The sequence below is a fragment of the Panthera tigris genome, chromosome B3 (genome assembly GCF_018350195.1).
Source record: "Panthera tigris isolate Pti1 chromosome B3, P.tigris_Pti1_mat1.1, whole genome shotgun sequence".
NCBI lineage: Eukaryota > Metazoa > Chordata > Mammalia > Carnivora > Felidae > Panthera > Panthera tigris.
This window is the reverse complement of record NC_056665.1, coordinates 121,265,716-121,284,599: the sequence shown is the minus strand read 5'-3', so window position 1 is coordinate 121,284,599 and position 18,884 is coordinate 121,265,716. Positions and strand designations below refer to the sequence as shown.

The 18,884-nt window shown below is 47.8% G+C and overlaps 1 protein-coding gene across 9 annotated transcripts in view; it reads right to left on the bottom strand.

Moving 5' to 3' along the window:
- Nucleotides 1-17,653, bottom strand: part of TMEM63C (transmembrane protein 63C) — a 74,107-nt gene extending 56,454 nt beyond the window's left edge. For 5 of the 9 annotated variants that reach the window (XM_042990212.1, XM_042990210.1, XM_042990211.1 and 2 more), the window contains exon 1: nucleotides 17,470-17,653. The gene's annotated coding sequence lies outside the window, so the exon portion shown is untranslated. Of the gene's footprint in view, nucleotides 1-12,273; nucleotides 12,308-17,469 lie in introns of those variants that run through there. The other 4 variants (XR_006219010.1, XR_006219011.1, XM_042990216.1 and 1 more) reach the window with 3 other exon arrangements.
- Nucleotides 17,654-18,884: the final 1,231 nt, after the last annotated feature.

Genomic DNA, 18,884 nt, shown 5'->3' with positions numbered 1-18,884 from the left:
CCATTGATCTGGGAGCCATGCCACCACTTGACAAATATTTATTACCATTGCCAGGCCCCATTCTAAGTGCTGGGGAACCAGGAGTGAACGGCAGTAGTAAGAATCTGCTCTTGCCACCTCTGCTTAGACTGACTTCTAATTATGTTTAGCACTTTTACTGATATTATAAATGCTTCTTTCCATGATATAAGACGCTAAAGTTTAGATGTAATAGAGCTATACATTGTTGTCTTTAATATTTATTAGCCGCCATCTTACTATATTTTTTTATTATTTCTCCTAGTTTTTCAGTGGATGATCTTGTTCTTTTTTCCTTCAGGTGGTCAATCTCATCATCTAAAGCTTTAATTGATAAATTGGCCTCCTTTTATAACTTTTATTTTCAAAATTTGTATTGGATTGTTCAATACTTCTAGAGAAGTATTAAAGAATGCTCAAGGTAATAGTGGTCCTTTTCCCCTTGTATGTGTGTATATCTGTACACACACACACACACACACACACACACACATACACATGCATAAAATTATGTTAAGGAATATCCATCTACTCCTATTAAATAAGAGTTAAAATTGAGACCTGGAGTAGCCCAAGCAATCTTGAAAAAGAAAAACAAAACTGAAGTTATCACAATTGCACATTTCAAGTTATATTATAAAGCTAAAGTAATCAAAACAGTATGGGACTGGCACAAAAATAAACACATCCATCAATGGAATAGAACAGAAACCCCTAAAATAACCCCAAAATTATAAGGCCACTTAGACTTTGGCAAAGGAAAAGCGAATATCCAATGGTAAATGGTAGTCTCTTCAACAAATGGTGTTGGAAAAACTGGACAGCCACATGCAAAAGATTGAAACTGGACCACTTTCTTACACCATACACAAAAATAAATTCAAAATGGATTAGAGACCTGAATGTGAGACCTGAAACCATAAAAATCCTTGAAGAGAGCACGGGCAGTAATTTCTCTGATATCAGCTGTAGCAACATTTTTCAAGATACATCTTTTGAGGCAAGGGAAATAAAAGCAAAAATAAACTGCTGGGACTACATCAAAGATAAAAAGGTTTTGCACAGTAAAGGAAACAACTAACAAAACTAAAAGGCAACCTACTGAAGATATTTGCAAATGACATATCCACTAAAGGGTTAGTTCTCCAAAATATACAAAGAACTCAATAGCCCCAAAACAAATAATCAAATTAAAAAAATAGGTTAGAAGTCATGAACAGACATTTCTCCAAAGAAGACATACAGATGGCCAACAGACACATGAAAAGATGCTCAACATCACTCATCATCAGGGAAATGCAAATCAAAACTACAATAAGCTATTACCTCACACCTGTCAGAATGGCTAAAATCAACAATAGAGTGTTGGTGAGGATGTGGAGAAAAAGGAACCCTCTTGCATTGTTGGTGGGAATGCAATCTGGTGCAGCTACTGTGGGAAACAGTATGGAGGCTCCTCAAAAAATTAAAAATAGAACTACCCTATTATCTAGTAATTGCATTACTTGGTATTTACCAAAACAAACAAACAAAAAACCCAAAAACACTAATTCAAAGGGATACATGTACCCCTATGTTTATTGCAGCGTTATTTGCAATAGCCAAACTATACAAGCAGTCCAAGTGTCATCCATAGATAAATGGATAAAGAAGATGTGGTATATTTATATGTATACATATGTCTGTGTTATATATATACCATTGCAATATATACCATTATATACAGTGTGTGTGTGTGTGTATATATGTATTCCATTATATATATTACATTGTGTATTTGTGTGTGTATATATACATATATACAATAATATATACATATAATAGTATATATATAATACTATGTGTGTGTATACACACACACACACACACACACACACACACACAATGGAATATTATTCAGCCATAAAAAGCATGAAATCTTGCCATTTGCCACGATGTGGATGGAGGGTATTATGCTAAGCTAAATAAATCAGTCAGCAAAAGACAAAATACTGTATGATCTCACTCATATGTGGAATTTAAGAAACAAAACAAATGAGCAAAAGGAAAAGGGAGACAAACCAAGAAACAGACTTTTAACTATAGAGAACAAACTGATGGTTATCAAAGGGGAGGTAGGTGGGGGGTGGGTGAAATAGAGAATGCAGATTAAAGAGCACACTTATATGATGAAATAAACTAAAATGAAAAAAAAATAACATGATAAAAACACTTAAAAAGAAGAGTTACTATCAGGGACATATTTTGAATTTGTCATAAAATGCCTTTAAGGCCTTTTTAGCATTTATGGAGCTGTTTATGTGATTTTTCACCTCTTTTGACCTATTGCTTTGTTTAAGATATTTGTTTGTGGTGTATTTGTTTTTTAAACATAACACTGTATGATCCTATTTGTTAATATTAATTTATGAATTTTGCACCAATATTCATAAATTCAATTTTTTCCAGTAATTTTTCTCTTTTTCTGTGTTCTTTGTCAGTGTCACACTGGCTTCATAGAATAACTTGGAACCTCTTCTTCTCATGGTCTGGTATGGTTGATCACCCTTAAATAATGTAGAATCATCCCTTTCTTGAAGGTTTGATAAACCTCAGGTTTTTGGGATTTTATGAAAACTCAGTTTTCTTCATGATTATTGGTCTGTTGAGGCTTTCTAGTTAGTTCTTCTTCTGGGGTCAAACTGGTGATTTATATTTTCTCAGAAAACTATCAGTTTCAGCTTGTTTTCAACTGAATTTACATGTAGTCTAGGACAGTATCCCCCAAGAATTCTTTCTCTGTTCCCTGGCTTAGTGGGGTATTTCCCCATTTTAATGTTCAATTTTATAGATTTGGCTCATTCCTCCCCAACCCCCATTAGATTACTTAGACTTTAAAAAAAAATCACCAAATTGACACATGCTGTTCAAGCAGTAGCCTACTGACTATGCACACAGCCCAGAAATACAGGAGCTGGAATCAGGGACGAGAATGAGGAAGGAAGGGGCAGCTTGACAAACACAAGTTATTCAACAAACATTTAAAACGTGCAGAGTGATTCCTATCAAAATAACACCAGCGTTCTTCACAGAGCTAGAACAAATAATCCTAAAATTTGTATGGAACCAGAAAAGACCCCGAATAGCCAAAGCAATCTTAAAAAAGAAAACCAAAGCTGGAGGCATCACAATCCCGGACTTCAAGCTGTATTACAAAGCTGTAATCATCAAGACAGTATGGTACTGACACAAGAACAGAGACTCAGATCAATGGAACAGAATAGAGAACCCAGAAATGGACCCACAAAACATATGGCCAACTAATCTTTGACAAAGCAGGAAAGAATATCCAATGGAACAGAGACAGTCTCTTCAGCAAATGGTGCTGGGAAAATTGGACAGCGACATGCAGAAAAATGGACCTGGACCACTTACTTACACCATACACAAAAAGAAACTCAAAATGGATGAAATCCCTAAACGTAAGACAGGAAATGATCAAAATCCTCCAGGAGAAAGCAGGCAAAAACCTCTTTGACCTTGGCCACAGCAATATCTTACTCAACACGTGTCCAGAGGCAAGGGAAACAAAAGCAAAAATGAACTACTGGGACCTCATCAAGATGAAAATCTTCTGCACAACAAAGGAAACAATCAGCAAAACTAAAAGGCAACCAGGGAATGGGAGAAGATATTTGCAAATGACATATCAGATAAAGGGTTAGTATCCAAAATCTATAGAGAACTTATCATAGTCAACACCCAAAAAACAATCTAGTGAAGAAATGGGCAAAAGACATGAATAGACACTTCTCCAAAGAAGACATCCAGATGGCCAACTGACACTTGAAAAAATGCTCCACATCACTCATCATCAGGGAAACACAAATCAAAACCACAATGAGATACCACCTCACGCCTGTCAGAATGACTAACGTTAACAACTCAGACAACAACAGATGTTAGCGAGGATGCAGAGAAACAGGAACTCTTTTGCACTGCTGGTGGGAATGCAAGCTGGTGTAGCCACTCTGGAAAACAGTATGGAGGTTCCTCAAAAAATTAAATATAGCACTACCCTATGCCCAGCAATTGTACTATTAGGTATTTATCCAAGGGATACAGGCGTGCTGTTTTGAAGGGGCACATGCACCCCAATGTTTATAGCAGTACCTATTGACAATGGCCAAAGTATGGAAGGAGCTCAAATGTCCATCAATGGATGAATGGATAAAGAAGATGTGGTATATATATACAATGGAGTATTACTCAACAATCAAAAAGAATGAAATCTTGCCATTTGCAACTACATGGATGGAACTAGAGGGTATTATGCTAAGCATAATTAGTTAGAGAAAGACAGAGAAATTAGTCAGAGAAAGACAAATATCGTATGACTTCACTCATATGAGGAATTTAAGATACAAAACAGATGAACATAAAGGAAGGGAAGCAAAAATAATATAAAAACAGAGAGGGGGACAAAACATAAGAGACTCTTAAATATACAGAACAAACTGAGGATTGCTGGAGGGGTTGTGGGAGGGGGAATGGCCTAAATAGGTAAGGCGAATTAAGGAATCTACTCCTGAAATCATTGCTGCACTATATGCTAACCAACTTGGATGTAAATTAAAAAATAAATAAAAATTTTAAAAAATTACAGAGAGTGGCTCAGTTGGTTAAGCACCTGACTTTGACTCAGGTCATGATCTCCCAGTTCATGAGTTCGAGCCCAACATCGGACTCTCTGCTGTCAGCATGGAGCCCATTTCACATCCTCTGCCCCCCTCTCCTGCTTGTGCTATCTCTCTCTGTCTCTCTCAAAAATAAATAAATAAACTTAAAAAAAAAGTATTAAAAAGTGCAGAGAGGGGCGCCTGTGTGGCTCAGTCGGTTGAGCATCCGACTCTTGATTTTGGCTCAGGTCATGAACTGCCCTGACAGCAAGGATTCTGCTTGGGATTCTCTCTTTCTCTTTCTCTCTCTGCCCCTCCCCCGTGCTCTCTCTCTCTCTCTCTCTCTCTCTCTCTCTCCTTAAATAAATAAACATTTAAAAAGTACAGACAGCCCATGCACACATACCCTGTCCTTGAACACTCTGCATCTCTGCATCTCCTTGTCACAAGTCCCCATACCTGGTAGAACCTGACAACCCCCACCCTGCCTTCAATGCCCAGCTGTCACCTCCTCTTGGAATCTTTCCTGGCTTCCCTGGGAAAAGCTGACGCCTTTCCTCTGACATTCAAGATTACTTTTTTTTTTTTTAATTTTTGACATTTTTTTAAAAGACTTTATTTTTTTAAATTAATCTCTGCACCCAAGGTGGAGGGGCTCAGACTCACAACCCTGAGATCAAGAGTCACACTTTCCTCCTGCTAAGCCAGCCAGGCATCCCTAATTTTGAAAAATTTTAAACACAGAAAGTTAAAAGAATAAAACCAATGGAATTAACCAATGGTAACATTCTATCATTTTTGCTTCAGATCTTGTTTGTTCAAAGCAGCATTACTGACGAATTAAAAGTCCTTCCTTCTACCCTCCAGCACCAGTTCCTTCTTTCCCTTGCCAAAGACCACAAGTGTGAATATTGCAACATGTTTGTATCCATAAATCATAAATAGTGTTATTTCCATTAAAATTAAATGTTCATGAACGACATTATTCTGCAATTTCTTATTTATTGCAATATTGTTTCAGATGTACTTGTGTTAACACAGATAGTTGTGTGTATTTATTGTGGTATAAGTTACAAGACAAAGAAGTCCCCAATTACATATATTTTAACTGCTGCCTAACATCACAGTTTTAGTTGTCTACTCCATTATTGAAAATACTGAGGTGGAGACCTCTTTTGTGTTTCCAACATTGCTGCCCTAGATGTCCTTGGGACTGTCTCCTCACGCATACATGTGAATTTCTCTAGGTAATTATACACCTAGATGCAAAACTGTTGGCCATCAAGTGTGTACATTTTCAGCTTTAAATGCCATTGCCGAAATGTCCCCTGATGCCTTGTCCTGCCATTATTACAGCATTTCTGCAGCTGTCATCATTATCGGTTGACTTGCTTACCTGCCCCCTCCCCACGAGTTACCGGAGGGCATGTGTGTGCCTGGCTGGCACTCAGTGAATGCTTGACAAATGAAAGGGTGAGCTCACTGTCTAGCACAAGAGACGGACTCTAATGGGACAAGTGCATTAAAGGCCATGAGACTGGCCCTGGCTGGGATCCAGTGAAGGCTTCATGGAGGCAGTGGCATTCGAGCTGGACTTTGAAGGGCAGGGGGGGCCTGACCAGATGAGGATGGGGATGAGGCCAAGGACTGGGCTGGGAGGAGGGGGTGGGTGGAAGCTTTGATTTGCCAGGGTGGGTGGTTCTTAGCTGAGCTGGGTGAGCGGGAGTGGGGAGGAGGGGTACAAAGCCAAGTGTGTGTATTTGGTAATCTTCAAGGTGATCGGAGCCATCCCCTACCCCGCACAGGAAGAGACTCTGAGCCAGAGCAGAGTGTGTGGGAAGGGGGAAGGAAGCAGGAAGGCAGGCAGAGAAAGGTCATTTGGGTTTAATCCAAGCTCAATCTTCAATGGCAGGCTCCTGGGAGCCAGTAAGAAGTGACTAGGTCAGGGGCGCTTGGGTTCAATCGGTCAAGTGTCTGACTCTCGATTTCATCCTAGGTCATGATCTCACAGTTTGTGAGTTCGAGCCGGCATCCACTCCGCGCTGAGCCTGCTTGTGATTCTCTTTCTCCCTCCCTCTCTGCTCCTTCAGCACACACACACTCTCTCTCTCTCAATCTCAAAATAAATAAACGTAAAAAAAAAAAAAGTGACTAGGTCAGAGCTGGGCTCAAAGATGATTCCCCTGATAAGCAGGCATATAGCTGTGATACCCAGGCCATGGAATAGGCTTGCTCCACCCAACCTCTCTCCCTCCTCTGTCTCTGGGGACAGATCAGGCCACCAGACCTGGACTTCCTCCCCAGCCCACAGGACAGCACTGGGACTTGGGCCCCTCCGCCTCCTCCACTCTGCAGCTCTGGGAGCCCAGGCCATGGCTTCCTGTCCCCTCCATCCGGGCTGGTCCATACCGGTTCCCCAGGCCAGGGGACTGGGGAGAGCCTCCAGGAAGTTGGAAACCGAATCTGCTCTCCCTGCCTCACTCAGCCCCTCTGACCAAGCCCACTGTGTGTCCCGGGGCATGAGGGGAGGGTGGAGAGGGCCTCCCGTTCTTCCATTTCCCCTGCTGTCCTTCAGCAGAGCCCAGCTCTGGGCACCCTGCCCGGAGTGGAGGGGAAGGGGAGAAATGCACGACCTTCACTTCCAAGTCCTTTTGTCTTAAGCTACTTCAGCAAAACCATGAGCAGCAGCAAATAGCAGGTGACTGGAGGATGTGCCGGCTGTGCTCTGGGGAGAAGGGACACTCCGCTGGAGTCAGACTGGCCTGGAGCCACTTTGGGTTCGGCGCTTTTGTGCCTACGTGTGGGTGTGTGCAGTTGTGGCCATTAAAACCTCTCTGAGCCTCAGTGTTCTCATCTATCAAGTGGGCTCCTCACACCTGCTCTGCCCCTCCCCCGGGGCGTGCAGAGGATTAAAAGGAGTAATGAGGAATGTGAGGTCACTGAGTGGCACCAGGACCTCAGAGCGGGGACGTGGTTCAGGCTGTTGCTCCGTTGCCTGAGAAGCTCTCCGCAAAGCCTGGCCTAGTTTGCAGGCCTGCGCACACGAGGTCCCAGCTCAGAAGGGATCCTGGGCCCAACAACAGCTTGTCTGCGGTACCGAAGGACAGACATTCCCCCACGCCTGCCCTCCACACCCCACACACACCCTCTGCTTCTGAGAAGACCTCCCCATCTGCCAGCTCTTTTGGAGGGGACATCTCGGTTCAAACAGTGCCAGAGGCAGTCAACACTGTTGATCAGCACTGTCACCAAAGCGTGGCCAGACAGCCCAGAGTCCCTGGGCAACCCACCACTGAGCAAGTAAAGGGGGAGCACACGGGAAGAAGGGGGCTCCTGGTCACTAGGCACGTGCAGGCACGTGCACCTTTCTCCTTATGGCCATTCATCCTCCAGCTGGCCCTTTGCAGTAGGGACTATTTCACTTCGCTGTGAACACAGAGGTGAAGCGAGCAGATAATGAAGCAGGTGGAAACTCAGCTCCCAAGTGCCCCCTGGACAAGATGTCTCTGTGTGCCTTGTTCTCATGCTCCCGTGCCCCACCCCCCCGACAAAGCAGCCGGTTTCCCCATGGGGCTCAGCTGACCTCTGAAGCATTTCCAGCCTATTGTCAAATCATCGCCACTCAGACGCCTGAGGTGATGAGACCTCCACATCAAAAAGCAACCAACAGCCATACCCCTGCCAACCAGCCATCTTGCTCATCTGTATCTCCAAAGACCTCAGGACGCCTTTCTCTTTTGACAGGATCTCATGGCCTGAGGCCAGCATCCCTCTGGCGGGCACAATCTAAGGAGACTCAGCCAGAGTGCAGAGCGGCCTCCTGTCTCCAGGGCCGCCTTCCTTGCCGAGGCCATTCGGTGAAGGCAGCACTCGTCTGGCTTCCCACTGGAGGCTGGCCTGGCCCCTCTGCCCCTGGTCCTCTGGATGCCAGAGCCCTGGCTTGGCATGAACAGGGGTCTGCAGGCACAGGGCCATGCCCTACCTCAGCCAACCCCAGCCCAGCTCTTCTGACCCCGTCTTGAGGGTGTTCATGCAAGACAGCAGAGTGAAAGGGTGGGAAAAGCAGACAGTGGGAGCCCAGGACACTTGGATCCTGGTTTTGCAAGCGGGTCCAGGCTTCAGTTCCCTTTCGGAACATGACGAATCACCAGGAGCAGGCAGGAGGTGAAAGTGGGCATCCCCTCCACCCCCGCCCAACCCTGCCTCTGCATGCTTCAGTACCAGCCACAGGGTGCTGGGAAGGAACACGGAGGCTCGGTTGCATTCCGTTCCCTAGAAACACGGGACACAGAGCTCTGGCCAACGGGTGCTCTTCTGAAGGGCCACCCTTGGTTTGCCCATGGCCGTCTAGACAGATCTAGAACAAGGACACGCACGGTACCTCATGAGCTGTCCGGGTTCTCATCTCAGCTCCCCCTGGGACCCTATTTTGCACCAGTTCCACCCGCCAACTCATGGCAAGAACAAGGAGTCCGGTCCACACCACCCGTGCTGGCATGTGAGTAAGCCAGGAAAACCAGTCTCTCCCAGGAGAGAGGGGAGGAGAGGACACGGGCCCCTGCCACAGGCAACACAGTGCACTAAAAGCTGCTGATCTCACTTCCTCAGAGTGCTTTCATTACGGCGGGTCCCAGAGCGAGCCTGCCCAAGGCCCTGAAGGCCCCCGTGGACTCTCGCACCCTGGACGCTGTGTGCAAAGAGCTCTTATGCCTATTATCTCCACAGTTCTTCCACCAGCTGCTTCCCAGGAGGAAGCAGAGCTGAGAGTCTCTGGGATGTGAGAGTCAGTGGGGAAGATACCGGCCGGCAGCAAGGTCCACTGTGCCACCAGTCACCAGCATTTTAGTGCGTGGGAATCCTGTTAAATAGCACAGGCAGTCGAGGAAGGGGAATGGAGCCTTCAAGGGCCAAAACACAACTTGAGGTACGTTGGGGAGGGATGGCCTGCCTTCCAGGCCTTAGAAGGGTGGCTTCGACTGGCCACGGGGGAGAGGGCGCCCTCCACAGAGGAAACAGCCACGTTTTCCCCACAGGGGCTGGAAACAGATAGCTCCAATCTACACCACAGACTCCAGGAATAACACCGCCCATCTGTAATAAATGCTTGACATGTTTCCAGAGCCCTCCCACCCAACTGGGGAAGGTGTTTTCATGCCCAGTTGTCAGGAAAACCAAGGGCAGAGCGCCAGCCAACAGGGACTCTGGTCCAGAACCAGGTGCCATGCTCCTCTGCTGGTGGTTCTTCTGCCGCGAGCCAGGAACCTCTCTGCAGCCTGCCCCTGATAACCAGGAAGGACAAACCACCAGCTTCCCAGGACTATGGAGCAGTGGCCTTTCTCCTGGTAAAGGGCTGGAAAGGACCCTCGGAGCATCCAGATGCATGGCGGGTCCTCTTCTCTCTCTGGTATTGTACCATCACCCCATGGACAGCTAGTTCTGATTCGGTTTACTGGGAACATCATCGCTTCCCACAGGTCGCCCCAGGGATTGCTGGTGATTCATCATCAGGTAGCCCAAGGCAGAATCACCAGGGGCCAGCTTCAGGGGTCCTGTGCTCAGATAGTGTATCCGAAGAGCAGCAACTCATGAGCTAGGCACAAGGTAACTCCCTTTCACTCAGAATAAGGCTGGGTTGGGCACAAACTCCCTTCCTGTGATGAGAAGTAACTGAAGGCACTGGCCCCATGGGTCATCTCCCGGGGGCGACCACGGCTGCTGGTACCAGGGCAGGCGGGATAGCTGCACTTGGCTCCAGAGGCCCAGAGAAATGGTGTCTTTCCTGTGGGGGCACGATGGGAAGGCAACCAAGTGACTTTGGCTCTTCTAGCTGCTTCTTTTCCAAGTAACTTGAAAACATCTCGTAAAGGAGAAAGTGCTGAAGCTGTCCCCTCTCCCTGACACCCCCCTTCACCCCTTAGGAGGTACTCACAGCCTCACCCTACCAGGGCTGGGGGCTGGGGGACCAGAGGAGAGAGCAAGGGGCCTCATCCACAGCCCTGGGGTGGGCCAGGGAGTAAGAGACCTGTGTGTAGGTGAGAGACCTGGAGCAACTCGCTGCACCCTCTGTGCCTCGGTTTCCTCACCTGCACCATGGCGCTGGCTGGCTCCAGCTCTGAAATAAAACACAGCTCTCCCCCTACCTCAGTCTTCCCCCAGAGAAAGTCATCTGCCTCAGGCGGAAGGAAGACAAGGTGAATTCGGGAAAAGCTCACCTCCAAGAGCCACAGATCCAACAGCAGCCCATCCATTTCTCCCGGGGACAGGAGCTGGGGAGAGGCCAAGGGTGGGATGCTACACCACAGAGGGCGGTGTAGGGAGAAGGCCATCTTACCAACATGGTTCCCCGGCCTCTTCTCCAGTGAGACACAGGCCATCAAAGGAGAAAAAGTCCATCTCTTCATCCCCTGTCCTTCCCACCGCGGCCTGGGAACGTGCAGGTTTTCATCAAGGCTGGTACAGAGACTAAAGCCGGAACCGGGTTGCCCCCTTGGGCCTTCCTCTCCCAGAAGCCAACTCTCCTCTCCCTGAACCCACGAGGATAGTAGAGACCAACAGTTCGGTCTGCTCAGATGAACGTTTTTTTTGGGAGTAATTTTCTCCCGTCCCCGGACAATTCTTATCCCTGCGCTGTTCACACCCAGAACACCCCAAGCCCCATACAGAAGTTGCAACCTCCTCCATTCTCAGGGATGGGGCAAGGGGGGCGCTGGGGTGGGGCGGTGCTCCCCAAATTGGACCAGAGATCTAGAGAGCAAGACTGGCCCCTGCCCCTCCAGAGGACATCAGATCAAGGCAGTGCCTGGGAGGCCAGCTGTAGGACCTGCTAAGTGACCTTGGTGAAGCCACAGCACCCCAGGCCTCAGTTTCCCCAGGTCCATCGTCCAAATCCGAAGCTCCTCTCTCCAGGCCAAGATAAGGATGGAGGCAAGAACCTTTCCTTGGAAGAATATAAGGTGGCACCCTCTATCCCCGGGCCCAGGAGCCCAGCCCACCAGCACTGAATGAGACCTCCACCAGGCCGCGCAGCAGTGACGCTGTCATAACTCATAACGGTGAAGTAGACTGCGGGGGAAGCGCACACCGCTTCCAGACCAGCCAGTGGGCGGCACAGCCCCGGGGAATCCCTGGGTGGGGGTGATCCAGAGAGGCAACCCCACCTGGCTGTAATGCAGGTGGCGGCGGCGGCGGCGGCGGCGGCGGCGGCGGCGGGGGCGGGGTAGGGAGGGTGCCTCCTGCCCCACCCTCCCCCCAACCCAGTGAAGATGGTCGACCAAGCCACGGCCCTCCCGGATACGCGGCTCATTCCACCTTTCCCTGGGTCCAGGCCGGCAGACAGCCTGCACGGCAAGGGTGTGTGGCGCAGTCTCCCCCACCCCCACCCCTCCCAGTCCGAGGTCCCGGAAAGCTGAGGGCAAGCAGTCCCTCCCCACCCCCTCCCCTGTCCAGGACCCGGATTCTGCGCCCCTTCTCCCGGCCGGAGCACTCCTGGCTCGTACCACCCGCGTGCTCACCGCATCTGCGCCCTGGGCGTCACGACCCAGCCCCAGGCAGGGTGCACCGGCCGCCGGGACACGGTGACAGGCAACACGCTCCTTACCTGGGAGGAGACAGCCAGCCGGTCCTCGTCGCGGGCCTGGTGAAGCCAGCCCCACCTGGCAAGGGACTGTCAGCAAATTCCCCTCTGCATCACCGCGGGAGCGGCATCCCGGCTCCTCCCCGGCAGGAGCCAACCTTGGCTCCGCCCCAAGACTGCTCTGACCCACGGGGGAACCTAGGCTGGATTATCTTATACGAAGCTCCAGGCTCCGCCTCAGAGACCCTGTAGCTACCAGGAACCATCTGCAAATTACCATTGCAAACGCACAAGGCTGCTGGTCCCTTGCTGCAATGGCTCCAGCACCCTCTGTTGCCCTGGGCCTCGGCAGCCGGCAGCCGTCTCGCTGCTCTCGGCCCACCCTACAGCCTCACCGCCACTCCAGGCTCTCCTCCGAGGCTTGTTCCCCTCCCCACGGATGCCAGCCAAAGCCAGAAAAGATGCACAGCCACACAAAGGTAGCAGGGTTCTGCCCCGCCCAGGGACCAGCTCCTGGCGCCCAGTGCCTGGTACCCAGTTCTGCCTCCTTCCCCAGCAAAGGAGAGGTCTACAAATTGGCCACAGCCCTGCCTAGGAGACCCAAAAGGAATGGGCTGGGTCATTTCCAGTGTGTTCGAGCCACAGTCCTGCATGTCTCCAGTTTCATTCAAGTCCTGGCTACTCTGCTGGAGACAACTGCTTAGGGGGCCTGGAGGCAGATACCAGTGTTTGAATCCCTAAAGATCGGTATACAGAGTGAGGGGTAACAGTGAACGCGGCCCTCACTTGCCCAGGCAGGGGCTCAGGCACATTAACTTAATAGACATTAGCCGTTATGGGTGCTTTCAGTGCAATAGCTAATGGGTGAGGGGGGCTGCGGAACAGTCTCTGAAAGGGACTCTCCCCAGTTTTATGACACTAAGATATTGCTTGGTAGGACTTGTTGGCAACAGGCGGAGAAGGCCATAGAGGAAGCAGTTGAGTACAAGGCTGGAGGGATGCTGGAGGGAGGGTAGCTGTGCTTCCATGGACTGGTTACCCCTAACACGCTGCACAATGGCCCCCTCCCAGACTGGTGCACCTTGGTTATGTCCTTCCCAGCCACGCACCTACTCCCCACCTCACAACTTGCTTCTTCTTACCCAGCCACCCTGTGAAAATCCAAAGTGAGCCACTAGACAGATTCTCTCAACATCTATCCATTTCTTCACTCACTCATTCATCCGTTTTTCATTTATGGGACAGGAAGGCTTTGGGACGTCTACTGTGCAGTGTCAACAGGGCATCAGGGGCTAGGGTCCAGGCCCAGGCTCAGCGGTTAGTGTGCTGTGCGACCTTGGGTAGCTCACTCAGTCCCTCTGACTTTGTTTTCCCCTCTCATCTGTAATCCTGAGAGGGCTGGGCTAGCGGGAGTCTAAGGCCTCTCTGGCCCTAACACTTCTGGTACCGCTCCTAGGATAAGGGCTGGTGGGAACAAAGATAACCCCAGTAAATCCAAGAGCAGTGTTGAAGAGGCCTAGCTTCCTGGATTTGAATCTAAATATGGGGCTTAACCTCTCTGAGCATCACTGTCTACACATATAAAATGAGAGAAATAATAATAACCTTAAAGGCTGGTTGTGCGGACGACATGAGATATTGTGTACAAAACAGGTGCTCAGTGAAGAGTAGTAGTTGTTGCCATTGTTATGGTGCTGGTGCAGAGAGAAAAGCCTGCCCTCTCTTTTCTCTGCTTCCTCATCACAGAACTAGTGTCTTGACCCCAGGGTGGAAGGACTAAGCATCTTGTGTAATGAGGCTAATAGCTGTTCCTTTAGAAAGGTCCTGTGTTAAGTGGGAAAAAACATGGTTTTCAGACCCAGTTGAACCTTAGTTCAGAGCTGAGCTTTGTCTCTTACTCTCTCTGTGACCTTGTGTAAGTCACTTAACCACGCTGAGATTAACTTCCCCATCTGTCAGAGAGGTGCCCGGACACAAATCAAAGGAGCCCCATAATAGTACCTACTCCCATAGAGTGGCTAGGAGTATAAAGTGCCTGGAAGGTGCTTAACTCAGTTTTTCACATACAGAAGACCTGAGTCAGTGTCAGAAAGACCCAGATGAAAAGAAGGGAAGAGCCTACACTGAAATTCCCAGGCATCCTGGACCAAGTGTCCTGTGAGGAAACGGAGTTGTGGGTATTCTAGCCCAGACCAAGAGCTGTTTCAGCTCTCCAACCCCTTCACCAAGGTGCTACCCACACAGAATCAGTGCAACCAGCCTCCCTAGATGAGCTTGACCCTGGACATGCCCTCTGGTGGGAGCTGAGGCCAGAATGGAAGGCTGGAAGCAGGTCTTCAAAGACCTCCAAGACAAGGCACAGAAGTTTGGACTTTACTTAGGCCAAAGGGAGCTATGGAAAGTTTTTGAGCAGAAGCAAGGGATAAGACTGATAAGACCCAAGACCTGGAAGGCATCACGGATATACCCGCAAAGAGGAGGAAGGAGGACCCAGGAAAATGCCACATGGCCTGTGTGTGACACAATCAAAGAGATGACCCCAATGTCCTAACCAATTGAACACCAACCTCCTAGATGAGTGTCAAGCCAGTAGAAGGTACTCAGTAAAGGTGGATAAGAATGAATAGCTGAGACTTTGTGGATTTGGGAGGCGTTTGAAGGAGAGGTGTTTCCAAACCGTGGATGCTGAGAACATTTTTCATGCTCTCATGTGGATTGAGGTAGGTGCTCCCTGAAAGACAATAACTGTTATGCTATTGTCTTTATGATTGCTTTGTTAACCTCCAGGATCTTGTCTGGGGACATAATCCAGAACAACAGCAAAGAAACCAAGGGCCTCCGAGCAACCCAAACAGTTGGGGTTGGAACCATCAAACTGTCAACATTGGGTGCTCTCTGTGCAGAAGAGCACCTTGTATCTTCAGTGAGAGCCCACCTACATTTACTCTACACACAATTTTAACAGACCCAGTGTAGCAGAGACTGCCAAGGGCCCCCTTATAATCTCTCCTTCCCATTTCCTTTTAGCACTAGAGCTTTCAAGATTAAAACTTAAATTCATGGCTCCCCTGCCAGAGACTACATATCCCAGCCTCCCTTGCAGCCAGGAGCAGCAATGGGACTAAGTTCTAGCCAATGGGATATGAGTGAATGTGCTTTGTTTCACTTCTGGACATTCTTAAAAGGAGGCTGCCTGCTCCCAGCTTCCTCTTTCCCCTTGCGTAGACTGGGCCATGGGCGTGGGGATGGAGGTGGTGGGGGGGCAGCTTTGATGAAGCTGACAAGAGCAACATCCTAGGGTTGGTCAGTCAATCAGACACTAAGAACCTGTTTCATGATGACCCGGAAGAGAAGAGCCCTGGACTGCTGACCACAGAGACTGTTGTCTCTGTGACAACAGCTGAACCAATAGCTTAACTGATAAACCTAGTCTCCTGATTTTCAAGCCCACAGCGGAGGGGCAGGAAGAAGAAAGGACTCATAAAAAAGCAAGCACAGTGAAAGCAAGAGTAAGAGGACATAGAACAACTGTGAAACAAAGTCATTTAGTTCAGGGTTGCTCCAAGAGGCTTGAGGACATCCTTGTATTATAGGGTAGTGTTGGAAATGTGCTGAATCATTAGGGAAGATTAATTCTGAGCAAATATTTTATTTTAAAATGGAAGCAATGGTCTATTTAGAAAGTATTTCTTTTTATTTTTAATGTTTATGTATTTTTGAGAGAGAAAGCAGGGGAGGGGCAAAGAGAGGGGGACAGAGGATCTTAAGTGGGCCCCACACCGACAGCAAAGAGCCTGATGTGGGCTCAAACTCATGAACCATGAGATCACAATCTGAGCCGAAGTCAGATGCTTAATCAACTGAGCCACCCAGGTGCCCCTAGAAAGTATTTCTAATAAAAAATGATTAACATAAAATAAAATATATGCTTAATGGTTGGAACCTTCAGCATCCAGAAAATTCAGCCATCTAAAATGATAATTTTCTTTAAGAGTCAGAAAGCAGGAATTTTGATTTTTGATACTTACATTCTCTCCCACTAGATTATAGGTCAGATTATATCTTTTTTTTCTTTTTATTCCTAGTATCTAGCACAGTGCCCTGACTCAATAAATACTTCTTAATGGCAATGGGGGTGAAGTCTGTGCTATCTTATCTTATATCCCCGAGCTTAGCAAGGTCTTACTGATTTGGATTATTAATCAGTGACATTTCCTGAGGTCCTTCACCATTCTCATGAAGGGGTGCAAGCACATAGCCCTCACCAGAGTGTTATGGACTCATGGTGACTCTGGGACCTCCCCACTGTTGTCTAGAGATCATTGCATCAGAAACATTCCCCTGATAAAGGCCTACATGCACAAGGATTTCAATGGCAGAATTGAATGTAATTGCTAAAAACAAACGCAACTACACAACCTACACAACTGTTCATGGCCTTTCTGCACTGCCCAGATGAGATGTTCAGGAAAACTCGAAATGACAGGAAAAAGGTGGGAGACCCAGGAAAGAGTCATCTAGGTGTGCTCACTGCCTGTTTTTCATAAGTTTGACTCTACTGGTTTTAGGCTTCAAGGCAGGAAAGCTACACTAGAGTCCCCATCACCCCAGGCCTGGTGTGAGTTTAAGACTGCTGGGTGCTAGATAAGACTATGAGGGAGTAAGCAGGGGAGGGGGGCAGCGGGTCCAGAGGTGATGGGCACGAGACTCCACAGATTTTGCTATAGGACCCAGAATGTAAACTCATTTTAAGGCAGAACCACATCACTATTCACACTGTAAGTGACAATCAAGATACTCTAGGGTATCCCCTGTCCCCAAGGACCAAATCAAAGCTCTCCGAGAATGTGAGTCCATTTTTGGAACTTGGGTTTCTGTCACACACTCTAATCTGCTTTTCTGAAGAGAAAGGAATTTGCTTTCCTGTGCAGAAGGCAGAGGAGCACTGGGGAAAACTATTTTCCCAGTGTCTTCCATCTATCCAGACATAAGGTTGTAGATTTCAAGATAGAATAAGGTCTCAGACTGCAGTCCAGAAACATAGCAAAAACCCCTCATTGGAAGCTGGCATTCCCCAGGTTGGTGGGGCCAGAATAGAGAAGCCAGGTCCCAACAACAATTTGGCCCTCCATAGCAGAGAATCTAGGCCTCCCCTGTGCTGGCACAGCCTGGCCTCCCTGCCCTCCCCTCCCCTCAGCCTCGGGCTGGAGCCCCACTCACCAACGCCCCACCAGGTAGATGCTCTTAGCTAGTAGCAGCCTCTTTTACTAGTACTTCTCTCCCGGAAGAGGGGAAATTCATGACGGGAAATTCATGACGGGTGGGAGGTCACTTTCATCCACCACCAACAGCCACTACCAATTACTAATATTAGAAACTTCTGGTGGCCCGGTCAGAGGCAGATGTTGATGATGTCACAAAGGAAGCACCTCTGTTGTGCTGGAACTCTGGAGGCATTTGAGAGGGAGGGGTCTCTAGAATTGAAATAAGCTTGAGCATGACCAGTCAGATCTGAGTGTTGGAAGCCTGTGCAGATTCACCTCAATTCTGTCTTGAGTCTGGCTGAGGCCCTGCAAGATTAGGTCAATAAGAATACTTGAGTCTTCATATTGATATTAAGGCTAAAGACCATCCAGGTGGATCCTCGCAGGATGGAAATATGGCTTTCCTATTTTTTCTGGGCTACAGAGAGAGGATCCCCTCTTCATTTCGAGGTTCTTGAAATCAACTCTGTTATATCCATTCCACTGGGAGTTGGCATCTGTTTCAGTATACGAGCCCTTTTTTTTGTTGTTTTATAGCCTTTATTAACTTCATGAAATATAATACACATACAAAAACGTATATATATAATATACAAATGAGCACTATAATGATTAATCGTAAAGCAAAATTGTGTAACCACTACCCAAATCAAGAAATACGACATTATCACAAGACATTTCTCTGTGTTGCTTCCCAATCACGCTCCTTCTGCCTCCATCAGACCTCCATCCAGAGATAACCAACCCTATCCTGACCTTAATGGCAATCCTGTTTTCTTTTTCTTTCACTTTTGCCATCTCCAATCCATATAGTTTGGTTTAGTCTGTCTTTTTTTTTAAGTTTATTTATTTTGAGAGAAACAGAGTGCAAGCGGGGGAGGGGCAGAGAGCAAAGGAGGATCCCAAAACGGGCTGGAAGTGCTGTCAGCTGTCAGTGCAAAGCCCCGACACAGGGCTCCAACCCACAAAACCGTGAGATCATGACCTGAGCCCAAATCAAGGGTCCAAAGCTTAGCCAACTGAGCCACTCAGGTGCCCTGGTTTGGTCTGTTTTTTAAGTGAACATTAATGGAATCAGAGTCTCTATATACTTTACACTGGGCTTCTCTTAACATATCTCCATGTTTTAACATGAAGTTGTAGTTTATTCATTATTACTGTATAGTATGCACTGAACTCTCACCGTTGGCTGCCCTTGTGTCTCTGTGCAAGCAGAAAATAAAAGGCAAAACAGAGTTGTAAACTGCCTGGCTGAGTTTTGAAGGATTGCCCCAACACAAACATAGAGTCCATCTCCAAAGACTGGGAGATGTTTTTTCTTGTTGTTGTTGTTATTCCAGATGTTTAAATAAACCTCCATCAAATCACTAG